The sequence below is a fragment of the Ptychodera flava genome, chromosome 10 (genome assembly GCF_041260155.1).
Source record: "Ptychodera flava strain L36383 chromosome 10, AS_Pfla_20210202, whole genome shotgun sequence".
Classification (NCBI taxonomy): Eukaryota; Metazoa; Hemichordata; class Enteropneusta; family Ptychoderidae; genus Ptychodera; species Ptychodera flava.
The window spans coordinates 35,613,710-35,634,118 of record NC_091937.1 but is presented as its reverse complement, the minus strand read 5'-3'; positions in this window follow the sequence as shown (position 1 = coordinate 35,634,118).

Here is a 20,409-nt window from a genome sequence, read left to right as displayed (position 1 = left end):
AAAACCGCTCAAATAAGCTTCAGTTTGTGTGTAAATGTTTGTTTTATTAATACCAATTTCATTGACAACCAGAACTAGAGTATACGCCCCAAGTCAAACGAAAAAGTCTCAAAATGTGGCAGGACTCACACTTTAAACTCACAAACCTCGCTTCAAACAAATTACGGTATCAAAAAACCACCAACGGAAGACTTAATAGAAATGCTTTCACTAATTCTAAAACACAACAGTTTTGAATTTAACAAGCAATACTTCCGTCAAACCCGCGGTTGCAGCATGGGATCGAATGCGTCTCCAGAAATTGCTGACATTGCTTTTCATGAACTTGAAAAGAGAATAATCGTAAACAACAGCAACAACATTCATTTCTGGAAAAGATTCAGAGATGATGTCTTTGCAATCTTTCTGGGAACACAAACCGAACTCACTAACATTCAAAAAATCAACACAATGCACCCAACGTTAAGTTTTCATACGAAAACTCAACACAAGAAATTACATTCCTAGATGTAGTAGTTTTCAAAGGTGCAAGATACCACAAAGAAAATATCCTCGACATCAAAACACATACTAAACCAACAGACACATTCCAATTTCTACATAGAGAATCGTGTCACCCGACAGCAACATTTAATGGCTTTATAAAAGGTGAAATCCTTCGATACGCCCGCACTTGTAACAACAATGACGACTTTACTAAAAAAGTCGCTTTCTTTAGAAACAAAACTACTCGACAGAGAATACAAAAACAACGAAATCACGAATATAACAGATAAAATAAACCACAGTATTCGTAACACACTAACAAACCGTACAATTACACGTAAGGAAACAGCAAACAAACTCATCTTCAGTACAACTTACAGCCCCTACATAAAAACAAAAGATCTTAAGGCAATTCTTTTGAAACATTGGGCTGAACTGGAGAAGGACTCAACTCTAAGGAATCTATTTCCAGAATCACCAATCATTGCCTACAAGAGAAACAAAAACCTAAAAGACACACTAGTCAAAACAAAATTCACAGAAGTAAAGAAACAAAAAACAAACAAACCAGACCACCAAATGGACTCACAACGAGACCCAAACATTGATATTCTTGCCTCGCTATTCGATGAGCAAGATCACTAAAACACATTAAAATAAATATTCACAAACACAAACTAAGGAAAGAATCTACATTGCGACTGATGAGAAACCACACTCGGGTTTCGAAACGCAAGCGTCAAAGGGCCACTCTATCAACTTTGTAAACCATAGGTCCGGCTGCGTCTCGCCATAAGCTTTCCCCACACAAACAAAACATTACCGTACACACTAATCCAAACTTCCCTACAAATATCCGAGGCGAAACAAACATTTTTTATTAACACAAACAATCGGATAAGAATGTAGGAACACATTTTTGAAACGAACCAAACACAAACTCGACACAAAAACATTTTGGATAGTTATGTTGGGAGCCTCTTTCACACTTTATACAGACAAGCGTGAGCATCTAGCGACTGATGAAATCTGCTGATGATGTCATGAATATGTAATTAGGTGAAAGTGGCCGTCGACGCGTCGCGACTGGCAGTGGCGCTGCACTTGATACGTCTTAGTCGGGTGGTTACCGTATAACTGGAACAGCCGATCGTTTGCTGAGACGATCAAAAGGTGTCAAGTGCGCCTCCGATAGAAGTAGTAAAGTAAACTATGCATAATTAATAGACGGGGCCCAGAACGTCGTTTCAGGCCCAAACGACACTCTGAGCCCCGTCAAGTTCTGTGTGGGCGCAGGGCTGTCATGGATATATACTTGGATTTAAAATGAATCTGTGGTGAATATTATTATGTTGATCATAACACTTTAAATGAAGTTGCAAACGTGAGGCAAAGGTTCAAATTTACACATAACTGCAACATATAATTAAACATGTGAGCATTTTCAGTTTATGTCTGGTTTCTGAAAATAAGTAGCTCAGTTACTGAAAAAATGGATATTTCCAATTAAAATCAATGTATGAGGCAGGTTTCATTAAAAAAATGAAGAAAAAACGATAGAAAAATAGTGTTTTTCCTCTCCAAAAATGCCACTTTGTACTGACCGGCCACAGCGCTCGAGCGGTCGCCGCTCATGGCACGCACTTCTGAATCCAGTCAATACCTATTTCGCAACGGAACTGCTTTCGGGCCTGTGCACGCTGTCATAGAACTGTGAAACTTGGCCAGGAAGTGGCAGACCATCCCATTTACATGTAGTGGTGAGTTTTTGTTATATTCTAGGAATTTTAGCCAGCAAACACGAGGTAAAGTGAGTACGGTAAATTCGGTGTAGTTTTTTCCCATTTAGATACATATTTTTGCCATAAAACTTGTAGCATGCTCTTTTTAAACATCATTCCAACATTTCTGTGAAATATGACGAAAATCTGTCCACGAGCACAAGTACGAATCATAAAAACAAAATCGTGTTCATTCATAGACCTCAGTACAGTGTGACTCAAGATGGCGGCGGAAGGCAGTCACACTGACACACCATTGACAGCCTGCCTGAGGCTGAAGTTAGGGACAGCTATTTCTTACAATTTCATGGCTGAAAATGAACTCCATTAAAAGACAATTGGCAGTTTAAATTGATTTGTTAGAATTGAGTGTTATTAAATAACATTGTGACAAAATTTCATTGTATTGTGAGCTCTAGTTTTTAAGTTATGTGAATTCAAAATTCTAAACATAAAAATCCATCCATTTTTCGATGGTACGGTGCCGCCGCAATTTTGACTTAGTCAGACAAAATATTTTCAATTTTCAACACTCACAGTTTCAAAATCCAAGACTGTGCATCAGTCAAATCTTGATTTTTCCGTAATATTGGGTAAATCTGTGCACAAGACACATAGTTTAATGATTCCATGTGAAGTAAATAAAAAATTATGGGTTGCCAAACTTGAAGGAATCGGCATTCATTGAAATAATTTTAGAATTTGCCGAAAATTGTCCGCGAAAAAATGGCATTTATATTGCTTTAAAAATTCATAACTTTTGAATGGATACAGCTATTTGCATAATTTTTTTTTATTTTTCTTCTTTTACCCCATTCTTGCTAAAAATCTATTTAAACTGTGTGTATAAACAAGAGAAAAAATGGCTTGGCTACCCTACTAATTAGCATAACAAAGATCGCTCTGAAGAAGGTACTCGGACGATCATATGTTACGTTCGATGAACAACAAACAGTAGTTACGGAGATGGAAGCGATCATCAATGATCGACCTCTCACGTATACGTCTAGTGATTTCGACGATCCTCAGCCTTTAACGCCGTCACACACTCCTACCACAGGGTACATGGGCTTGTTTATTTGTGTCTGTTTGTTTGTGTGTCTGTTTGTGTTTGTTTATTTATTATTTTTAGTAAAAATAACAGCGAAAAGCTGTTTTGTTAATATTTGTCAATAAAGAGCAGTTTATTTGTTTATTTGTTTGTTTATTTATTTGTTTGTTTGTTTGTTTGTTGATACGTATTTCCGATGGTTAGGGTTAGGGTTAGGCTTAAGTTAGGGTTAGGGTTAGGGTTAGGGTTAGGGTTAGGCTTATTCACTCCCTCTATATATTGAGACAAGGGGAGCGACTGGGATTCCAACATCTGTATTTTCAAGTCCAGAAAAACACGCCAAATAAATGCCGGACAATTGAAATATTGGGTTTGTGGCAGCATCATGTCCTGTACTTACCACACCTATCCTTTACTTCGATGGAAAGGGCAAAAATCGGCGATATTTAGCATCCTCCTCCTTTGATTCGTACAGTTTGTACGGCAAAACGTAAGTGTCACACTTTGGCGGGTTAGTACGTCAGAGAAATTCAAATCGGACCAATCAGGCAGCTTGTTAGACTCACAGCAGTATACGCGAACGCCAGTTCTCAAATGCAAGTGACTATACCACAGCAAGATGCAGTCGTGCCTGTGACTAATACGTGTTCGCAGACATCGAGAATGCAACAAAAAAGTCGTTGATTCACTGTTCATGACAACGGATCATACTTTACCCATTAAAAGATGTAAAAACAATGGGAAACTCGAGTTCTCTTGACAGCAACGTAAGGAAAATGACACGTTTTTCCAATACTTTCTCGATTCTTTGACCCTGCTCACCCCGTCGCCTAAATTGAATAGTCTCACACACGTCTGCCATGGTTTATTTTCATTGACGGCCACGATGTCTGTTTTCATGTGAACATGCAGTTGCTTTTGTTTGAAGCAATTATCCTTTCATTTGTGAAGCTTTTTTTCCTGGTGACTATTACAATCACTGCTATGTTGTTGTTTTCACAAGATGTATACGGTTTGATACAGGAATATTGAGTTGCCTTTCCGTGTAGGCAATATGCATGCCATGCCAGTTCACATACACTCAGATCAGCAGCATACATGTACATGACGTCTTTGTTTCAAGTTTGGGGTTTTTTTCGACGCTGAAATTTTACCAAAATGTCACTTCTGTATTCAGAGATTGTGTAATCAATACCTTTGGATAAAGTTGATTTGGAAAGCGATAGACACATCCAGAGGAGTTGAAAAAATCGTGCATAAAATTAGCATAAGTTAAGCGACCGTGGCAGAAAAAAATGGGATGCTCGAGCCCCTCCACAGTTTTTACCACCGTTCAGTGTTGCTGAACCGGGGGCTTATAGTATACTCGGACGAGTACAGTATTGTTCGTAGTTGGAAGGTTACTGCCCGTAGTTTACTTTCGATAGCTAGAAAACTATTAGAATTGAACCAATACCAAGAACAACTTTTCCAGCCGCGGAAATTCAACCGTGGCGTGGCGACGGTCTCTCTGTATTTGTTTACTTCCGGGTTTACGCTCATGTTTTTTTTTCCATTTAGGCTCCTATATCTCACGAACTGATTGGAAATGAGTGCGTTTCGCACAGATGTATAGTTGAAGTACTCTAGTGGAACTTTCTTCTCAAAAGACCAAAGTGAATGTTGCGGCATACAAAGTTGTCGACGATTCGTAAGGGAAAATGAACATGGTAAAATGCGCCAAAATAAAATCATCCTGGTTCGAGCCCCACAACGGTAACGTCTCCAGTTCGGACCAAGGCAGGGCGAACAAGCTATCTGATTGGTCAGATTTGAATTCACTGACGTACTAACCCGCCAAAGTGTGACACTTACGTTTTGCCGTACAAACTGTACGAATCAAAGGAGGAAGATGCTAAATATCGCCGATTTTTGCCCTTTCCATCGAATTAAAGGATAGGTGTGGTAAGTACAGGACATGATGCTGCCACAAACCCAATATTCAATTGTCCGGCATTTATTTGGTGTGTTTTTCTGGACTTGAAAATACAGATGTTGGAATCCCAGTCGCTCCCTTGTCTCAATATATAGAGGGAGTGAATAAGCCTAACCCTAACCCTAACCCTAACTTAAGCCTAACCCTAACCCTAACCCTAACCCTAACTTAAGCCTAACCCTAACCCTAACCATCGGAAATACGTATCAACAAACAAACAAACAAACAAATAAATAAACAAACAAATAAACAAATAAACTGCTCTTTATTGACAAATATTAACAAAACAGCTTTTCGCTGTTATTTTATTAAAAATAACAAATAAACAAACACAAACATACACACAAACAAACAGACACAAATAAACAACAAGCCCGTGTACCCTGTGCTCCTACGTGGTAGACAGCTTACTGGATTACCATACGACACGCCGGATATCGAACAGTTGGAAGATCCGACATACGGTGTGACAAAATCAGCTCTCCAGAAACGATCGGACCTTCTCGCGAAATTGCTTGGCCACTTTTGGCAACGCTGGTCAAGGGAATATCTCACCTCACTTCGTGAACGTGACAGTTTGAACACTTCGAAGGGAGCAACTGAGAATGTCATTAACGTCGGTGACATTGTTCTAGTCGAGGACAATCGTGTACCGCGAATGAAATGGAATCTTGCTGTCGTCGAGAATTTGAACTACGGTAACGACAACCTCGTACGCTCGGCAGAAATCAAAACAAAGTTTGGTCGCAAAAAGGGACCGATCAAGAAACTATACCAAATTTTGGAACTTGGTGCAGACATCAACAGCATCATTTTTTATGATCGCAACAGCTCTGAAACCAATGATGCTTAAACAGATTGTAATGAATCAAAGACTGTTACATGCTGCTGCCTAGAAAGCGCGTCAATGTATAAAAAAGTGGACACATGATCTGTTGAAATAGAGAGCTATTTCATGTGATCTATCAGTATAATACTCACCATACGAGCACTGACTTTAATTTCACTTGTTGCGAACATTTGAACATTGTCATTGCATAACATTAGTATTATCGAGTTTTCATAGAGCCTCTGTGAACATTTGTGTGATACGTCACAGTAATAGTGTTTTTTCAAATCGGACGCAAAAACATTGACCTTTCGTTTACAGGTCAAAAAACATTTGATTGCCATGTTTTATTTGCAAACTTCAAGGAGTCATGTTTATCATCGTGTTATCATTGTGTTTGCAGATTCAGTTACAGTTTAATTCAGTTGTTCAGTAATTGCAGCACTTTCGCCGGGCGGAGTAATGTTGAGAACAAGAGTATGTTTATTGCCTTCTGCCTATTGGCGTATTGTCTCGCTGTCAATCACCGAGAGACTTTCCATATTTGTATTGTACCACGCCCTCTTTCACGGGCACGTGGGTTCTGAGACTTTGGCGGAATAAAGCTGAGTTGAGTTTTGCTGTTGCCAACGGAACACATGCGTCTGTTCTTTCTGTTCTCTGGGTATCTACGAACCACCTCACCCCCAAGCGGTCACATAGTGTCTCCGTGCGTGAACTGCCCGCACAAATCAGACAAATGCATCCATGATCCAAGTAACTTTCTCAAGGCCTTAATAAAGTATACTCGGATGTATTTGTCAATTATATTTTTCCAGGCAGTGTGTTAGTTCTAGCAGAGTGTGCTTGCTGTTCTGGCTTTTATTCCACATTTAATTTATTTCTAAATTTCAAATAATATGACATTAAACTGGTCCAATAATCATTTTATTCAAGGTAATACATTACAAGGTCCATGGGACATTTGAGATTTACAAATTAAGTAGGACCATCCTGAACCACTGATAGTTAGTGGTGGTACCAGGTGTCCGGAATGGGTAAGCGTACCCTGCTAGCATGCTACAACCGTCAGGATTGGTTCCAAATTGTCTAAATATTGTATGAAGTGATACGGTATATGAATCACTGTTATAAGTCAAAGCCGAGAATGCTGTCGCTAATCATTTGAGTGACCGAGGTGTCATATTTGGCCACAATGTCATCATATCGACCGTAGAACTTTTTGAAAGTCCTCACGAGTCTTTTGGATGTATATCCCTGTCTCACTAGTTTTGATACCAATAAGCTGTGTCTCATTTGAAAATCCGCGTAGGAATCACAAGCCCTACAATATCTGAGAAGTTGAGACACATACACACCATAAGCAGGTGCAGATGGAATATTACTTGATAAGTGGGGATAATTTATGATTTAAAAATCGAAATATACACCTTTATCTTTCAGCGATGTTGTAAATTTATTGATGTATCTGTAGGTAAAAACATCAACTGAACATCGGAGATTAACCTCCTGTCTCCCGTCTACGCCACTGTTTGCAAGACGTCGTCAGTTTAACAAACAAACGCAGTACATAAACAATCCCAAGCCATATTTCGGTGAATATTAATGTTTTGGCTGAGTGTAGGTGGAGCAGTTTACACGACGGCGGTGCATGACCAGGGTAGACTCTCTCACAGCCCCTGGTCCGCTATGCAGCTCTATCCTTTATTATATTATATCATGCTACCATATGCGCCATTCTGATTGGACAAGAACTCATTCCACCGATGCTAAAATACTGTTTTACCACTGATAGCGGTGGTAAAACGGGCCCCTAAACCAGCATCTTCGAAATTGCCCGGTCGGTGCATTTGAACGTACCTATCTAAACCATAGACCCTAAAGAAAAACCGAAAAAGTCCACTTTGTTTCAAAGACCGAAGACCGAATTTTGATACACAGATAAAGTGTGGGTCTGTAACTCACCTCTTCGTGTAAATAAGTTGGGATACATGATGAAAGACATCTCTGAAGCAGCATATTCAGGGTGTGATGCACACAAATATTAGGCTGATATAGCCCACCGTGAACTTTGCTTGATATTGTGGGAGTCGAGACACAACATATCCTACGCTCTTTAAAGGGCCTATGACAGGACCAACCTATCTTCATTGCATTAGGGACTGGACACAAATTACAGGGGGGGCGGGTTTTTGTGGGGTGGGTCGCCATTTTTCGCGCAAGCATTTTGAAGGGTCATAAAATTTTGTGCAAGCCTATGGGGGAGGGTCACCTTTTTTATGCATCAAGCTGAAATTGCATGTGCACGTATTAAAGAATGTGGAATACCTGAAAAAAGAAAACATACCTCCTGGTACTTTCATTTTCTGTCATTTCCATTTTCGGCGCGCCCTTCGGGCGCAAGTTTAAGGGTATAATAAGTAATGTATTGATGATCCAAGCAGCCACATTGATTTCAGTTGTCATGATTTCTACTTATCCAACTCCTCTATTGTACATATAACCTGTCCCCTATAATGACGCTTTAAATAACAATTTGGGAGATCACTTATTTGATATCATTCTCCCATTGACAATACATTGGGTATAGGTCGGTGTCAAATGTTCATGAAGCTGTATGTACATTTTTCATTTTTTGAGGACATTGACAGAATACAAACTATTCAGAATAGTGCGAAATGTCATCAATAACAACTGGAAGCTTCAGGTCTAACAACTTTTGAATAACAATTTAGGATCAGATAACCTATGAGTTATTTGTAGTTTCCTCTTAGCCTACAATGTATAGTGAATCAACATTTCGGTGAAATTCCAAAATCAAATTTCTTGCACAACCATGGACTTGAAACCACTCTAGTCTAATCATGAACATTAATACTAATAATTAGGTGTACATAAATGCACAGATTTACTAGTTTTGTATTGGTAAAAAAATATTCATAGTTTCATCATAGGTTGCCATGCGTAATGAATGGACATTTCAGTGAAATTCCAAAATCAAATGTCTTACACAACCATAGATTTGAAACCACTGTGGTCTAGTCATGAACATTTATACTAATAATAAGATGTACATAAATGCACAGATTTACCTAGTTTTGTATTGGGAAAAAAATATCAATATTTTCATCATAGGCTGCCATGCACAGTGAATGGACATTTCAGTGAAATTCCAAAATCAAATTTCTTGCACAACCATTGACTTGAAACAACTGTAGTCTAATCATGAACATTAATACTTATAATTAGGTGTACATAAATGCACAGATTTACTTAGTTTTGTATTTAAAAAAAATATTCATAGTTTCATCATTAGCTGCAATGCATAGTGAATGGACATTTCAGTGAAATTCCAAAAACAAATTTCTTGCACAACCATAGACTTGAAACCACTGTAGTCTAGTCATGAACATTAATACTAATAATTAGGTGTACATAAATGCACAGATTTACCTAGTTTTGTATTGGAAAAAAAATATTCATAGTTTCATCATAGGCTGCCATGCATAGTGAATCGACATTATCGATGAAATCTAAAAATTACATTTTTTGTATATGCATGCACTTTTTACCTGCCACTTCAAGCAAAGTACATGTACTTGAATTATCACACACATATGATTTGAATTTGTTGGACAAAGCGTTATATCGGCCGCATTTTGCCTTCCTTTTGGGAGGGGACTTCAAAACTATAGCAAGTCAGAAGGAGGTCTTGAACGCATTGGGGTTTGTTTCGGGGGTATTGAGTAACAGGGGAGGGTCACTTATTTCATGCACGGATAAGGGGGAGGGTCACTAATTTTTGTGCATGAACTTTTGAAGGGTCATTATTTTCACGCAGCGGTGTTTCGAAAAACACCGGCCCACCCCCCCCCCTGTAATTTATGTCCAGTCCCTTAGCAGCCTTAAGTATAAATAATACGTGAAATAAATTCGTTATTGCTGAAAACCGTATCGTTAACCATAAAATAAGCACTTTTTAACCCAATCACAGCAATCCCCCCTAAAACCAGAAGTGCTCTTTGGGCGATCTCGCAAATACGGAAATGACGCAACTGAAGGTACGCAGTACCGCGAAGCCTAACCGAGATACGTAGAAGTCCATAGAATTTGGAAGACTATCTTGTATAAAAATATTACCCATGCCAAACCGCTATATTGCGTTAGGGTGCTCAAAGTTCCAGTGATGGTGTGGGATTATTTAAAATTTGATCGAAAAGTGCAGCCAGATTGATATACACCACGTACCGTACTGGCAGATTGGTGTTGTGCATGCAGTGATCATGTTTCCGCTTCCTTCGAATCTGCGCCAGATCTTGGATTCAACTGGGACTCAAGGTGCGACATACTAGTTTACTGAGGCCGAATGCCATGCTCAGTAAGCTTATATTTGTTCAATCTGTTTCAGTGGATACCCCCGGACAAAGAAGAAAATCGACAGCTAATGAAAAATTGACAAGTGCGTGCGCCGTTTTTATTTGGCTAGTCCGACGGTTACGATGCGCGCATATCTCCAGTCGATAGTTGCGATACTACATATTATGTAAGGGCCAAAACATCCTCCATAAAGGGAACTACCGGTACTACCTTATCATAAACTCATTTTTTAAAATAAATAAAAGGAACCATGTGTGGGAGAGACAGTCGCCTGACTGTAATGTCGTCCCATCCCACCGAACAAGAATCCCCTCCAATGTCTATAGTATACGGCCGTTTCCCATTGATCATTATGACAAGGCGTGCTCGTATGTCCCTACGACTTGCATCTCCGCCACCTTCTCTGCGTTTTCCTCAGCATAGTTTTTTTTTGTGTGTGTGTGTGTGTGTGTGAGAGAGAGAGAGAGAGAGAGAGAGAGAGAGAGAGAGAGAGAGAGAGAGAGCACGGAAGTGCAGTCGCACGCCTCGAGTGCACCATAGTTGTTTTACGTAGAGTAGAGTAACATAAACCGTCAGTGCATGGACACTATAACATTTGATCATTACCGTTGAAAAAATCTCATTGAGTTTCCACTAATTTAGTCTCGCCTTAGGTTGTAGATCATGATTCAAGCAAGAAGGTAAATTAAATGTTCAAAAGCCCAGAAGATAATCCAAATAAATCTACAGTTGCACATAATTTCATATGCATTTCTTATTCCTGAAACAGTCTAGACAGACTGTTCTAAATCACCGCTCAAGCAAATCATGTTGTGACTGTACTGCATGGCCAGCCTTGTTTATCTCATTACACATTCACGCAATTTGTTTATCCTGATAGCGAGTGATTAAGTTTTGACAGGCATCAAATACCAATGGCCAATTAAAAATGAGACAAAACGAGGCAAGGGCACGGCCCCGCATCCATGTGCATTTATATCAGGCATATCTTTGTTTAAACTGATGGCACGTGATTATGTCTTGACATCCATCAAAAGAAAGGGCCAATCAAAAACAAATACTGTAGAGGCAGCAAAATCTGTGATAACCAGATAACACTTGAAACATTTCATCGCCCAAGGTCATCTAGCCATGAACAGACAATTGTATGTGCATACGTGCATGGGGCTATCATAGCACGCATGGCTGAAGCGCAAACTGTCCACTTTAAGAATGACTTACAACAGCGTAATCGTACATATTTTATTTGGCATTATTTATGAGAGCGACCGTCTTGATTAAAGATATTTTTATTAATAAAAAATGTAACAAACTTTATTACCCGGCCACTGGAAGTAGTGACAACCATATTTGCATATGAATAGAAAAAGAAAAGGTCGACACTAGTCTGAGCTCAAGTTGTTGAAGCCAAAACAGAGGGTGAAGCCCTGGTCAATATAATTTCAATGCCCGTCGCTGTCGGCTCCTTTCGATGCCCGTCAAAAATTTGCCTACTAATCACTGTAAACAGACGACTACTCTTTATAAAAACCAACAAATTTTTAATAGTCCCAGTCTCTAAAATGTTGATTTTCGAACAAGCAGTATTAAACGTTGATCGTGTGATTGTACACTCCCGGTGTACACTGCTAAGCCACGTCTGTCCGTCACTCACGAAACTAGCCCCTCATTATGATTTACTTGAACAAGTCGATATCTCAATACCAAAGGCCACTGCTAGTTATGGAAACCAACAAAATAACGGCCCAAGATTCCACAAATATTTATTTCCGAACCAGTGGCAACGCGGAGACAAATCTATCTTGTCCGCCATCCTTCATCGTTTGACACGCCACTGTGTTTCAATGCTTTGGGCTAACGTACGGGCGTTGCATACTGTCAGTGTCAGTGTCAGTGTCATATATGATCTCCACACGCATGCTTCAGTGAAAAGGGCGTGATTGAGGAAAAAACTTTCGCCGATCCGGTGCACATGGTGAGAAATTTGCCTAGCGAGGCAAAATACCAAACATGTTGAATATTTTGCACAATGGCACAAAAGGAAAAAGTCACGAAAAATCTCCCTTTGAGAGATCTAGAATGGCTGAGCAAACACTGAAACAGCTTCGAATGAAATTTTACTCAGCGTACATAGCTACTTTCTCTCGTGTGTGGCAGGCTTATACGGCGTAATTTGCTATCAATTCCTAATATCTACTTGGAAGTTAACTGTCGCCTATTTTTTTTCTCAATGGTTCGGAAAAGTCGACTAGTCACTCATGCCAACGCTCTGCTCGCTGACATGATCGACATCTGCATCAGGTGGGGCGAACCCCATTGCAGTGTATGGCGGTACCCCAGCCTGCGGGTGAACCGCTTACCTTTGATGACGTAACAACATGGCGGCAGCATTTTTGCGGAAGCAGTACAAGTTGCTCGCCGATACCGCATCTTAAAATGCGAGTTTAATGCACAAGCAATGCAAAAATGTCCAAGAAATTTGACAAGTCGATAATAGATGGATTGTGCTACAGCTCAAATGGGTCAAAAGACGTTTTAATTTCATGTCATAGGCCCTTTAAAATGAAGATAGTATTCGTTCATACACAAATAAATTGACACTTCCTTACAGTAAGCAGTCTTACCTGAGCATGTGTGTAATGTATGATTGTTTTTCTCTACCGCACTTCCCGAAGTGTGTTGTTATGCAATAAAGTATTATTATTATTATTATTATTATTATTATTATTATTATAGTAATGGTATGTCAGATATTCTTTACCAAAGTTTGGGCTGTAACAGACCGGGGGTGTCCTAACGATGTAGACGAAGGAGTTCAAAATAACAAGTTCAGTGCTTTCAAAAACTTTTGTTTATCTTTTTTTGTCTCACATATTTTCGTTCCGGGGGAAAGGACTTTGTTTTTAAGGTTTCAGTACTAATACAAAATCAGGTATTTACCTTTGCACCTATTTTATGAATTTAAAAAAGGAAAGTGTGTAAAAAGATAGAATTGCGTCTTTTTCTCACGAATATTTTATTTAAAGTTGATTGCCTTACATGGACTTTAGGCTTGGTTCCTGTCTTATGAACGTTTTAGTGGGGTGAACGCAATGATTTGTGTTCTATTGTCATGTGAAAAGCATGAGTGGGGTGATTGCTATACAGGGGAGTTTCTCCCGGAATCACATCCGGCAGAAACTAACTCACTACTGCGCAGACTCAAAGGTAACGCGTTAGTCCGTGGGCTGGAGGGGCCCACTGTGCACCCCCCCCCCCCCCATCCCTACTTCTTGGGTATTTTTTTGTTCTTTAGGACCTGCTGAACAAGAAAAAAGATGTTAACATTGGATATTTTGGGATGCACTACCTATCTGGGCTGGTTTTTGATTTGCATGTACCGCAAAAAATGGCGAAAAATGGGTAGGGGTAAGGGGTACTATATCCTCCCCTACATTGAGTAAACTAGCATGAAATAGCACAAACTATACATTTTTGGAAAGCTGAGATTCTGCTCTTTATGAGAAACACCAACTTTAGCAAAATTAATTTGTGTACATAGAATAGGACAACTTTAAATGAATTTTTTTGACAATTTTGAAATTTTTTACCCAAAATACCATGTAACAATTGTGATTTACTTGTTATTAAGCAAAATTTTGACAGCTTTTGTGTTTGAATTATTTATTCTCACATATTAAACAAGAAAAAAAATGTTAACATTAGATATTAACTATACACTACTTCTCTTGAGTCAATTTTGAATTGCGTGTATCTGTATGGGGTGTGCAAAAGCTAGGGGTAGGGGTACAACATTCTTTCCTTGATGAAGTAAACTGGCTTGAAATGCCATATACCTTATAGTTTTAGAAAGCTTAGATACTGGTCTTTCTAAAATGCATAAAGTTTTAGTGAAAAAATATGACGTCATAGAATTGGATAACTTTAAATCGATTTTTTCTGGTAATTCAGTATTTTTAACCGGAAGAAAATACGATAACTATTGTTTCCTCCTTATGAAGCAAATCAAACAGATTTATGGATGTTATTTACTAATTGCAATGTGCTGAAGTTGAAAATAAATGTCAAAATTGGGTATTTACCATGCATTATTGTCTCTAGTCACTAAAATAGCAAGTTTTGCTACATTGGTATATCGTGAGTGGGCATTTTATTGTTATGCAATCAACTAATGCACAGCCTTAAAAAGAAGACTCGAAAACGTGCACACATAGTCATATTGCCATTTTCTCCTTCAAGTAAATACATTATGACGACTGTCTATTGTTATCATTAATTTTAAATATTTTTCTATAAAATAATTTTGTTAAGGCGTATTTGGAAAATTGTCTATGCCTCCTTGTCTTACTTATATGCAGCTAGCATTACTAACAATCTGTTAGGCCGAGGCTAGAGGGGGCGTCTACGTGCACCTCCCCCCTCACCCCACAGGATAACAAACCTGTAATTTTCAGAAGCCTTGGGATCCCTAGAATAAGAAATGGGATTTTAACAGACAAAGTATAGGGACTCAATAGCTGTTACGGTCATGTTTTGAAGGGCAACACAAAATCACGATTTTGTTCAACATGACCTAGGTTATGGGGTATCATTAGAAAGGTGATTTATTCTTCGTGAAAATGGTATATAGCAATATGCAATATCTTCTATAGTTTTCATGAAATGGGGCCATAATTTACCCCATACCCCAAAGTTTTATGTCACAAATTACTGTCAAAACTAATCTAAATTCCACCAATTATTTACCTATATATAATACAAAAGGCAATACTGTGTATTAATTTTGTGTTATTTGCTACAGGTACATGTTAAAAACTTGAAATAAACTTTTTACAGAAAAAATATTGGGATCCTGTAGCTGTAACAGTCATATTTTGAAGGGTACCGAAAAAATCACAGTATTACTGACTCGCATTCGTTTTTGTTAAACCTTTCTTCTTGTAAGTCTTCTGCTGAGCTTATTTTGAACATAACGAGACAAATAGGGTACCATTAGAAAGTTAATTTACTCTACTTTAAAATGATATGTTGCAATATGCAATATCTTCTATAGTTTCATGAAATAAGATCAAAACTTACCCCATACTCCAGCGTTTTATGTCGCAAATTACCATCAAAACTAATCTCAAATTCTACCAATTATTTTCCTAGACACATTACAAAAGGCAATTCTTTGTATAAAATATATTTATATGGTACAGGGACATGTCAAAAATATGAGTTAGACTTTACAGAGACAAAATATTTGTATTGAATGACTGTTACTGGCATGTTTTGAAGGGTACCGTAAAGTCAGAGTATTACCGACTCGCATATGTTTTTGTTAAATGTGTCGTCTTGTAAGTTTTCTGCTGAGCTTACTTTTTACCATAGTCTAGATAATGGGCTGCCATTGGAAAGACAATTTATTTGGCTTTAAAATGACATATTTGTAATATGCAATATCTTCTATAGTTTTCATGAAATAGGACCAAACCTTACCCATACCCCAAAGTTTTATGTTGTATATTACTGTCAAAACTAGCATTTAATTACGATAAATTCTATAAAAAAGACAAACTTTGTATGAAACCTATTTTATTTGTTACAGAGACATTTCCAACTATGTAAGATACCATTAACAGGATAATTAGTATGATTTAATAGCTGTTACCATCATGGCTTAAAGGAAAGCAGGATATATGTTGCTGAAACCCGTGAAATTTTATTAAACAAGTTTCCATGAAATTTATCTGCCAACCTTTATTTTATCCGTACCGCAGATTATAGGTATCATTACAACGTTTTTATCACTCTTTATTTTAGCATATGATAAAGTGCATTATCATCTGAAGTTGTAATGAAATGGCAAAAAACTTACCCTAGCCCTTAGTTTTATTTGCAAACTACATCTGTTCGAAAACTCTGCGGTTTGCGAATTTGGAATATGGGGTAAGTCTGGTCCTATTTCATGAAAACTATTAAAGATATTTCATATTACAATATATCGTGAGGAAGAAGCGACAGAGGCGTAAACCATGAGGAAGAAGCGACAGAGGCGTAAACCAGTCATCGGTACAACAGAATCTTCGAACAGTCTTGTAATTGGAGTGGAACACAAACCAGCAATAAATATTTTTGTCAGTCGACTGGCTCCTGAAACATCAACTGTGCAGTTAACAAATTATATCAAAAATTCTTTCAATTGTAAGCTAGATGTTGATTGTGAACGGCTTACCACCAAATATAACACGTATGCATCATTTTGCATTACCGTCAGAGGAATTAACTATAAAGATATCATCTGTTCAGAGAAATGGCCTCGTGGTGTTTTAGTTCGTAAATATTATCGTAGTCGCTCTAAACCAACAGTGTCATAATGGTGAGAATAGTAACATACAATTGTCGATCCATCAAATCGTCTATACCCGATGTACAGATGTTGTGTGATCAAGCTGATATTTGTTTGCTACAAGAACATTGGCTATTTAAGGATGAGTTACCCATTCTTTCATCAATACATCAAGATTTCCAAGCATTCGGAATTTCTGCTATAGATTGTAAAAAGAATCTTTTCATTGGTCGTCCATATGGCGGCACGGCCATTCTGTGGAGGAAATCTCTCTGCGGTTCCATTACGCCCAAGTCTTACAATGATCCCAGAATTGTCGGTGTCGAATTAGCGACTGAAACCGGAAACTGTCTACTGCTCTGTGTTTACCTGCCAACGGATTGCCGGGAAAACTTTGATGATTATGCTCATTATCTTGGGAAAATTAATCTATTATTCAAGACTCAGATACCCGGTACACCTTTGTAATAGGTGATATGAACGCGGATCCAAGAAAACATTTTGGTCAGGAACTTATCTCTTTTTGTAACGAAAACAATTATGTTATTGCTGACCTGAATATATTGGGTCAAGGGAATAGTTCTAGTATTTTTACTTACAAAAGCGAAGCGCATGGGACAACCTCTTGGCTTGACCACTGTATTTGTACACAAGCTTCGTATAATTTGATCTCGAAAATTCAAGTCATTGATGATTTCTTTTCTTCTGACCACCTGCCAGTTTTGCTTGACCTTGCATTTAGTATGCAGCCTACGATGCGTCAATCTCTAGTGACACCTGCTCCCAAAGGACATGGGCAGGTATTGATTGGTCAGCTTTGAGTGAGGACATTATCAATGACTATACCGTTAAATCTGGTCATTATTTGAATGCAATAGTTCCACCAATCAGAGCTTTGTTATGTAAAAACTGCAACTGTGATGATCCATCCCATAGTCAACAAATTTCGACATATTATAATTCTATTTGTACTGCCTTGACAAAAGCGAGTAATGATGTATTTCATAGTAGTAAATCAAAAAGTTACAATCCCATACCGGGTTGGAATGATATGGTGAAAGAAGCCCACAAAACTGCTCGCCATGCTTATACGATGTGGAATTCTGCTGATAAGCCACACTCTGGTCCGATTGCTGATTACATGCGTCGGACTAGATCGATATTAAATATTCATTGAGAAACTGCAAGCGGGCTGAAGCCAGCAAACGTGCAGATGGTATGGCGAAAGCTCTTTAGAAATGACCATCGGAATTTTGGGCCTCAGTTGCCCAAGTTAATCACAAAAAGACACCTTTAGCAACATGTGTAAACAACATAAAAGGTGAACAGAATATTGCAGATATGTGGGGTTCACATTTCAAAAATCTGATGAACTCTGTAAATAATCCAAAACATGACGCATTTGTACAAAACGCATTAATGTCTATCTCATATACAGCTGATATGTCAATTACAGTTGATGAAATTCGTCGCATTATTGATAACCTTATAATTGGGAAATCCCCTGGTCTAGATGGTCTTAGTGCTGAACACTTGTGTTACGCACACACCAAATTGATTGTCCATCTTAGTCTTTGCTTTTCGTCAATGATGGTTCATGGGTTTGTGCCTGAAAATCTGACAAATGTTGTTATTATTCCGCTTGTTAAAGACAAAACCGCTGATCTGTCGCACAAAAATAATTACCGTCCAATCGCTTTGACAAGTGTGTTTTCTAAGGTTTTTGAACGGGCTCTTCTCGATAGGTGTGAAAACTATCTCACAACATCAGACAATCAGTTTGGTTTCAAGAAAATGCATGGTACAGACATGTGTATTTTCCTTTTAAAGGAAACCATTAGATATTATAAACTTAATGGCAGCTCAGTGTTCGTTTGTTTTCTTGACGCCGAAAAGGCCTTTGACAGGGTGAATCATGGGACACTTTTGAAAAAATTAATCGACAGACATATTCCGCTTTACATTGTACGGCTACTACATTTTTGGTACGCATCTCAACGTTTTTGCATTCGCTGGGGGAAATCAATATCATCCTTCTTTACAGTTACAAATGGGGTCCGTCAAGGGGGAATCATGTCACCACTTCTTTTTAATGTTTATATTGATGATCTTAATCACTCTTTGACTAGTTGTGGTGTCGGCTGTGAAGTAGGAGGAGTTGTTTTAAATAACTTGTCATACGCTGATGATATGTGTCTGCTTGCACCTTCAATTAAAGGCTTAAGAAAACTTGTTAAAATTTGTGAGCTCTATGCTATAGATCATGATATTGTATACAATGTGTTAAAGACCAAGTGCATGTGCTTTACTTCGGTCAACAAACTGAGTAATATTCCTTCGGTCATGCTTAGAGGGCACACAATGGACTTTGTCTCTAAATTTACTTACCTTGGCCATATTTTTACTTACTCTCTTAAAGATGATGATGATATTGCCTCTCAAAGAAGGGCATTGTGCGGTCGTTCAAATTTGGTTCAAATTTTTGCTCTTACGAAAAGTTAGCAGGTGTAGCCCAGCTGTTAAATTGCGGTTTTTAATGCTTTATGCAATAATATTTATGGTGTACAATTATTGTGTTAATATAAGTCTTCCTCAAGTCGTAGCATTCATGTTTGTCATAACAATGCACTTAGAAGGCTACAGAGCCTCCCGCGAATGGCTAGTATTACAAATTCGTTTGTCACTCATAGAATGAATAATTTATCCGTCTTGAGGAGAAAAGCTGTTGATAGCTTTGCTTGTCGACTTCAGCATTGTGAAAACGAGCTTTTAAAAGTGTTATGTAAATCTGACATGTTTTATTCTGGTCTACAATGGCATTGGCAAAGTTTGCTCCACCGATGAATTTTTATTGGTTTTTTTTTTTTAATATTAGATTTTAATGCTGTGTCTTTCGCTTTGTGTATTGTTACTGTGTGCTTCTTTTCTGTACTTTGTTAACTATGGATGAATTTTTATTGTTTTTTTTTTTAATATTAGATTTTAATGCTGTGTCTTTCGCTTTGTGTATTGTTACTGTGTGCTTCTTTTCTGTACTTTGTTAACTATGGACGATTTTTTTTTTAATAATTTGTCTGAAATAAAATCTCATAATTAATTAATTAATATGTCACTTTAAGGCAAAATAAATTTTCTTTCCAATGATAGCCTATAAGATAGGTTAGAGTAAAACGTAAGCTCAGCAGATGACTTACAAGATGACACATTAACAAAAACACATACGAGTGGGCAAGACAGAGACTTTACAGTACCCTTCAAAACATGACAGCAACAACCATTCATTCCCAATATTTTGTCTGTTAAAAGTCTATCTAATATTTGTAACATGTCTCTGTAGCAAATAAAACAGATTTCATACAAATCATTGCCTTTTGTAGTATGTCTAGGTAAAGTTTGGTAGAATTTGAGATTAGTAGTGATAGTAATTTGCAATATAAACTTAGGGGTGTTGGGTAAGTTTTGGTCTTCTTTCCTGAATACTTAAGAAGATATTATATATTACAATATGTCATATCAAAGAAGAGAAAATTACCTTTCTAACGATAACTCAATAGCGGGTTATGTTAAAAAAAAGGCTCA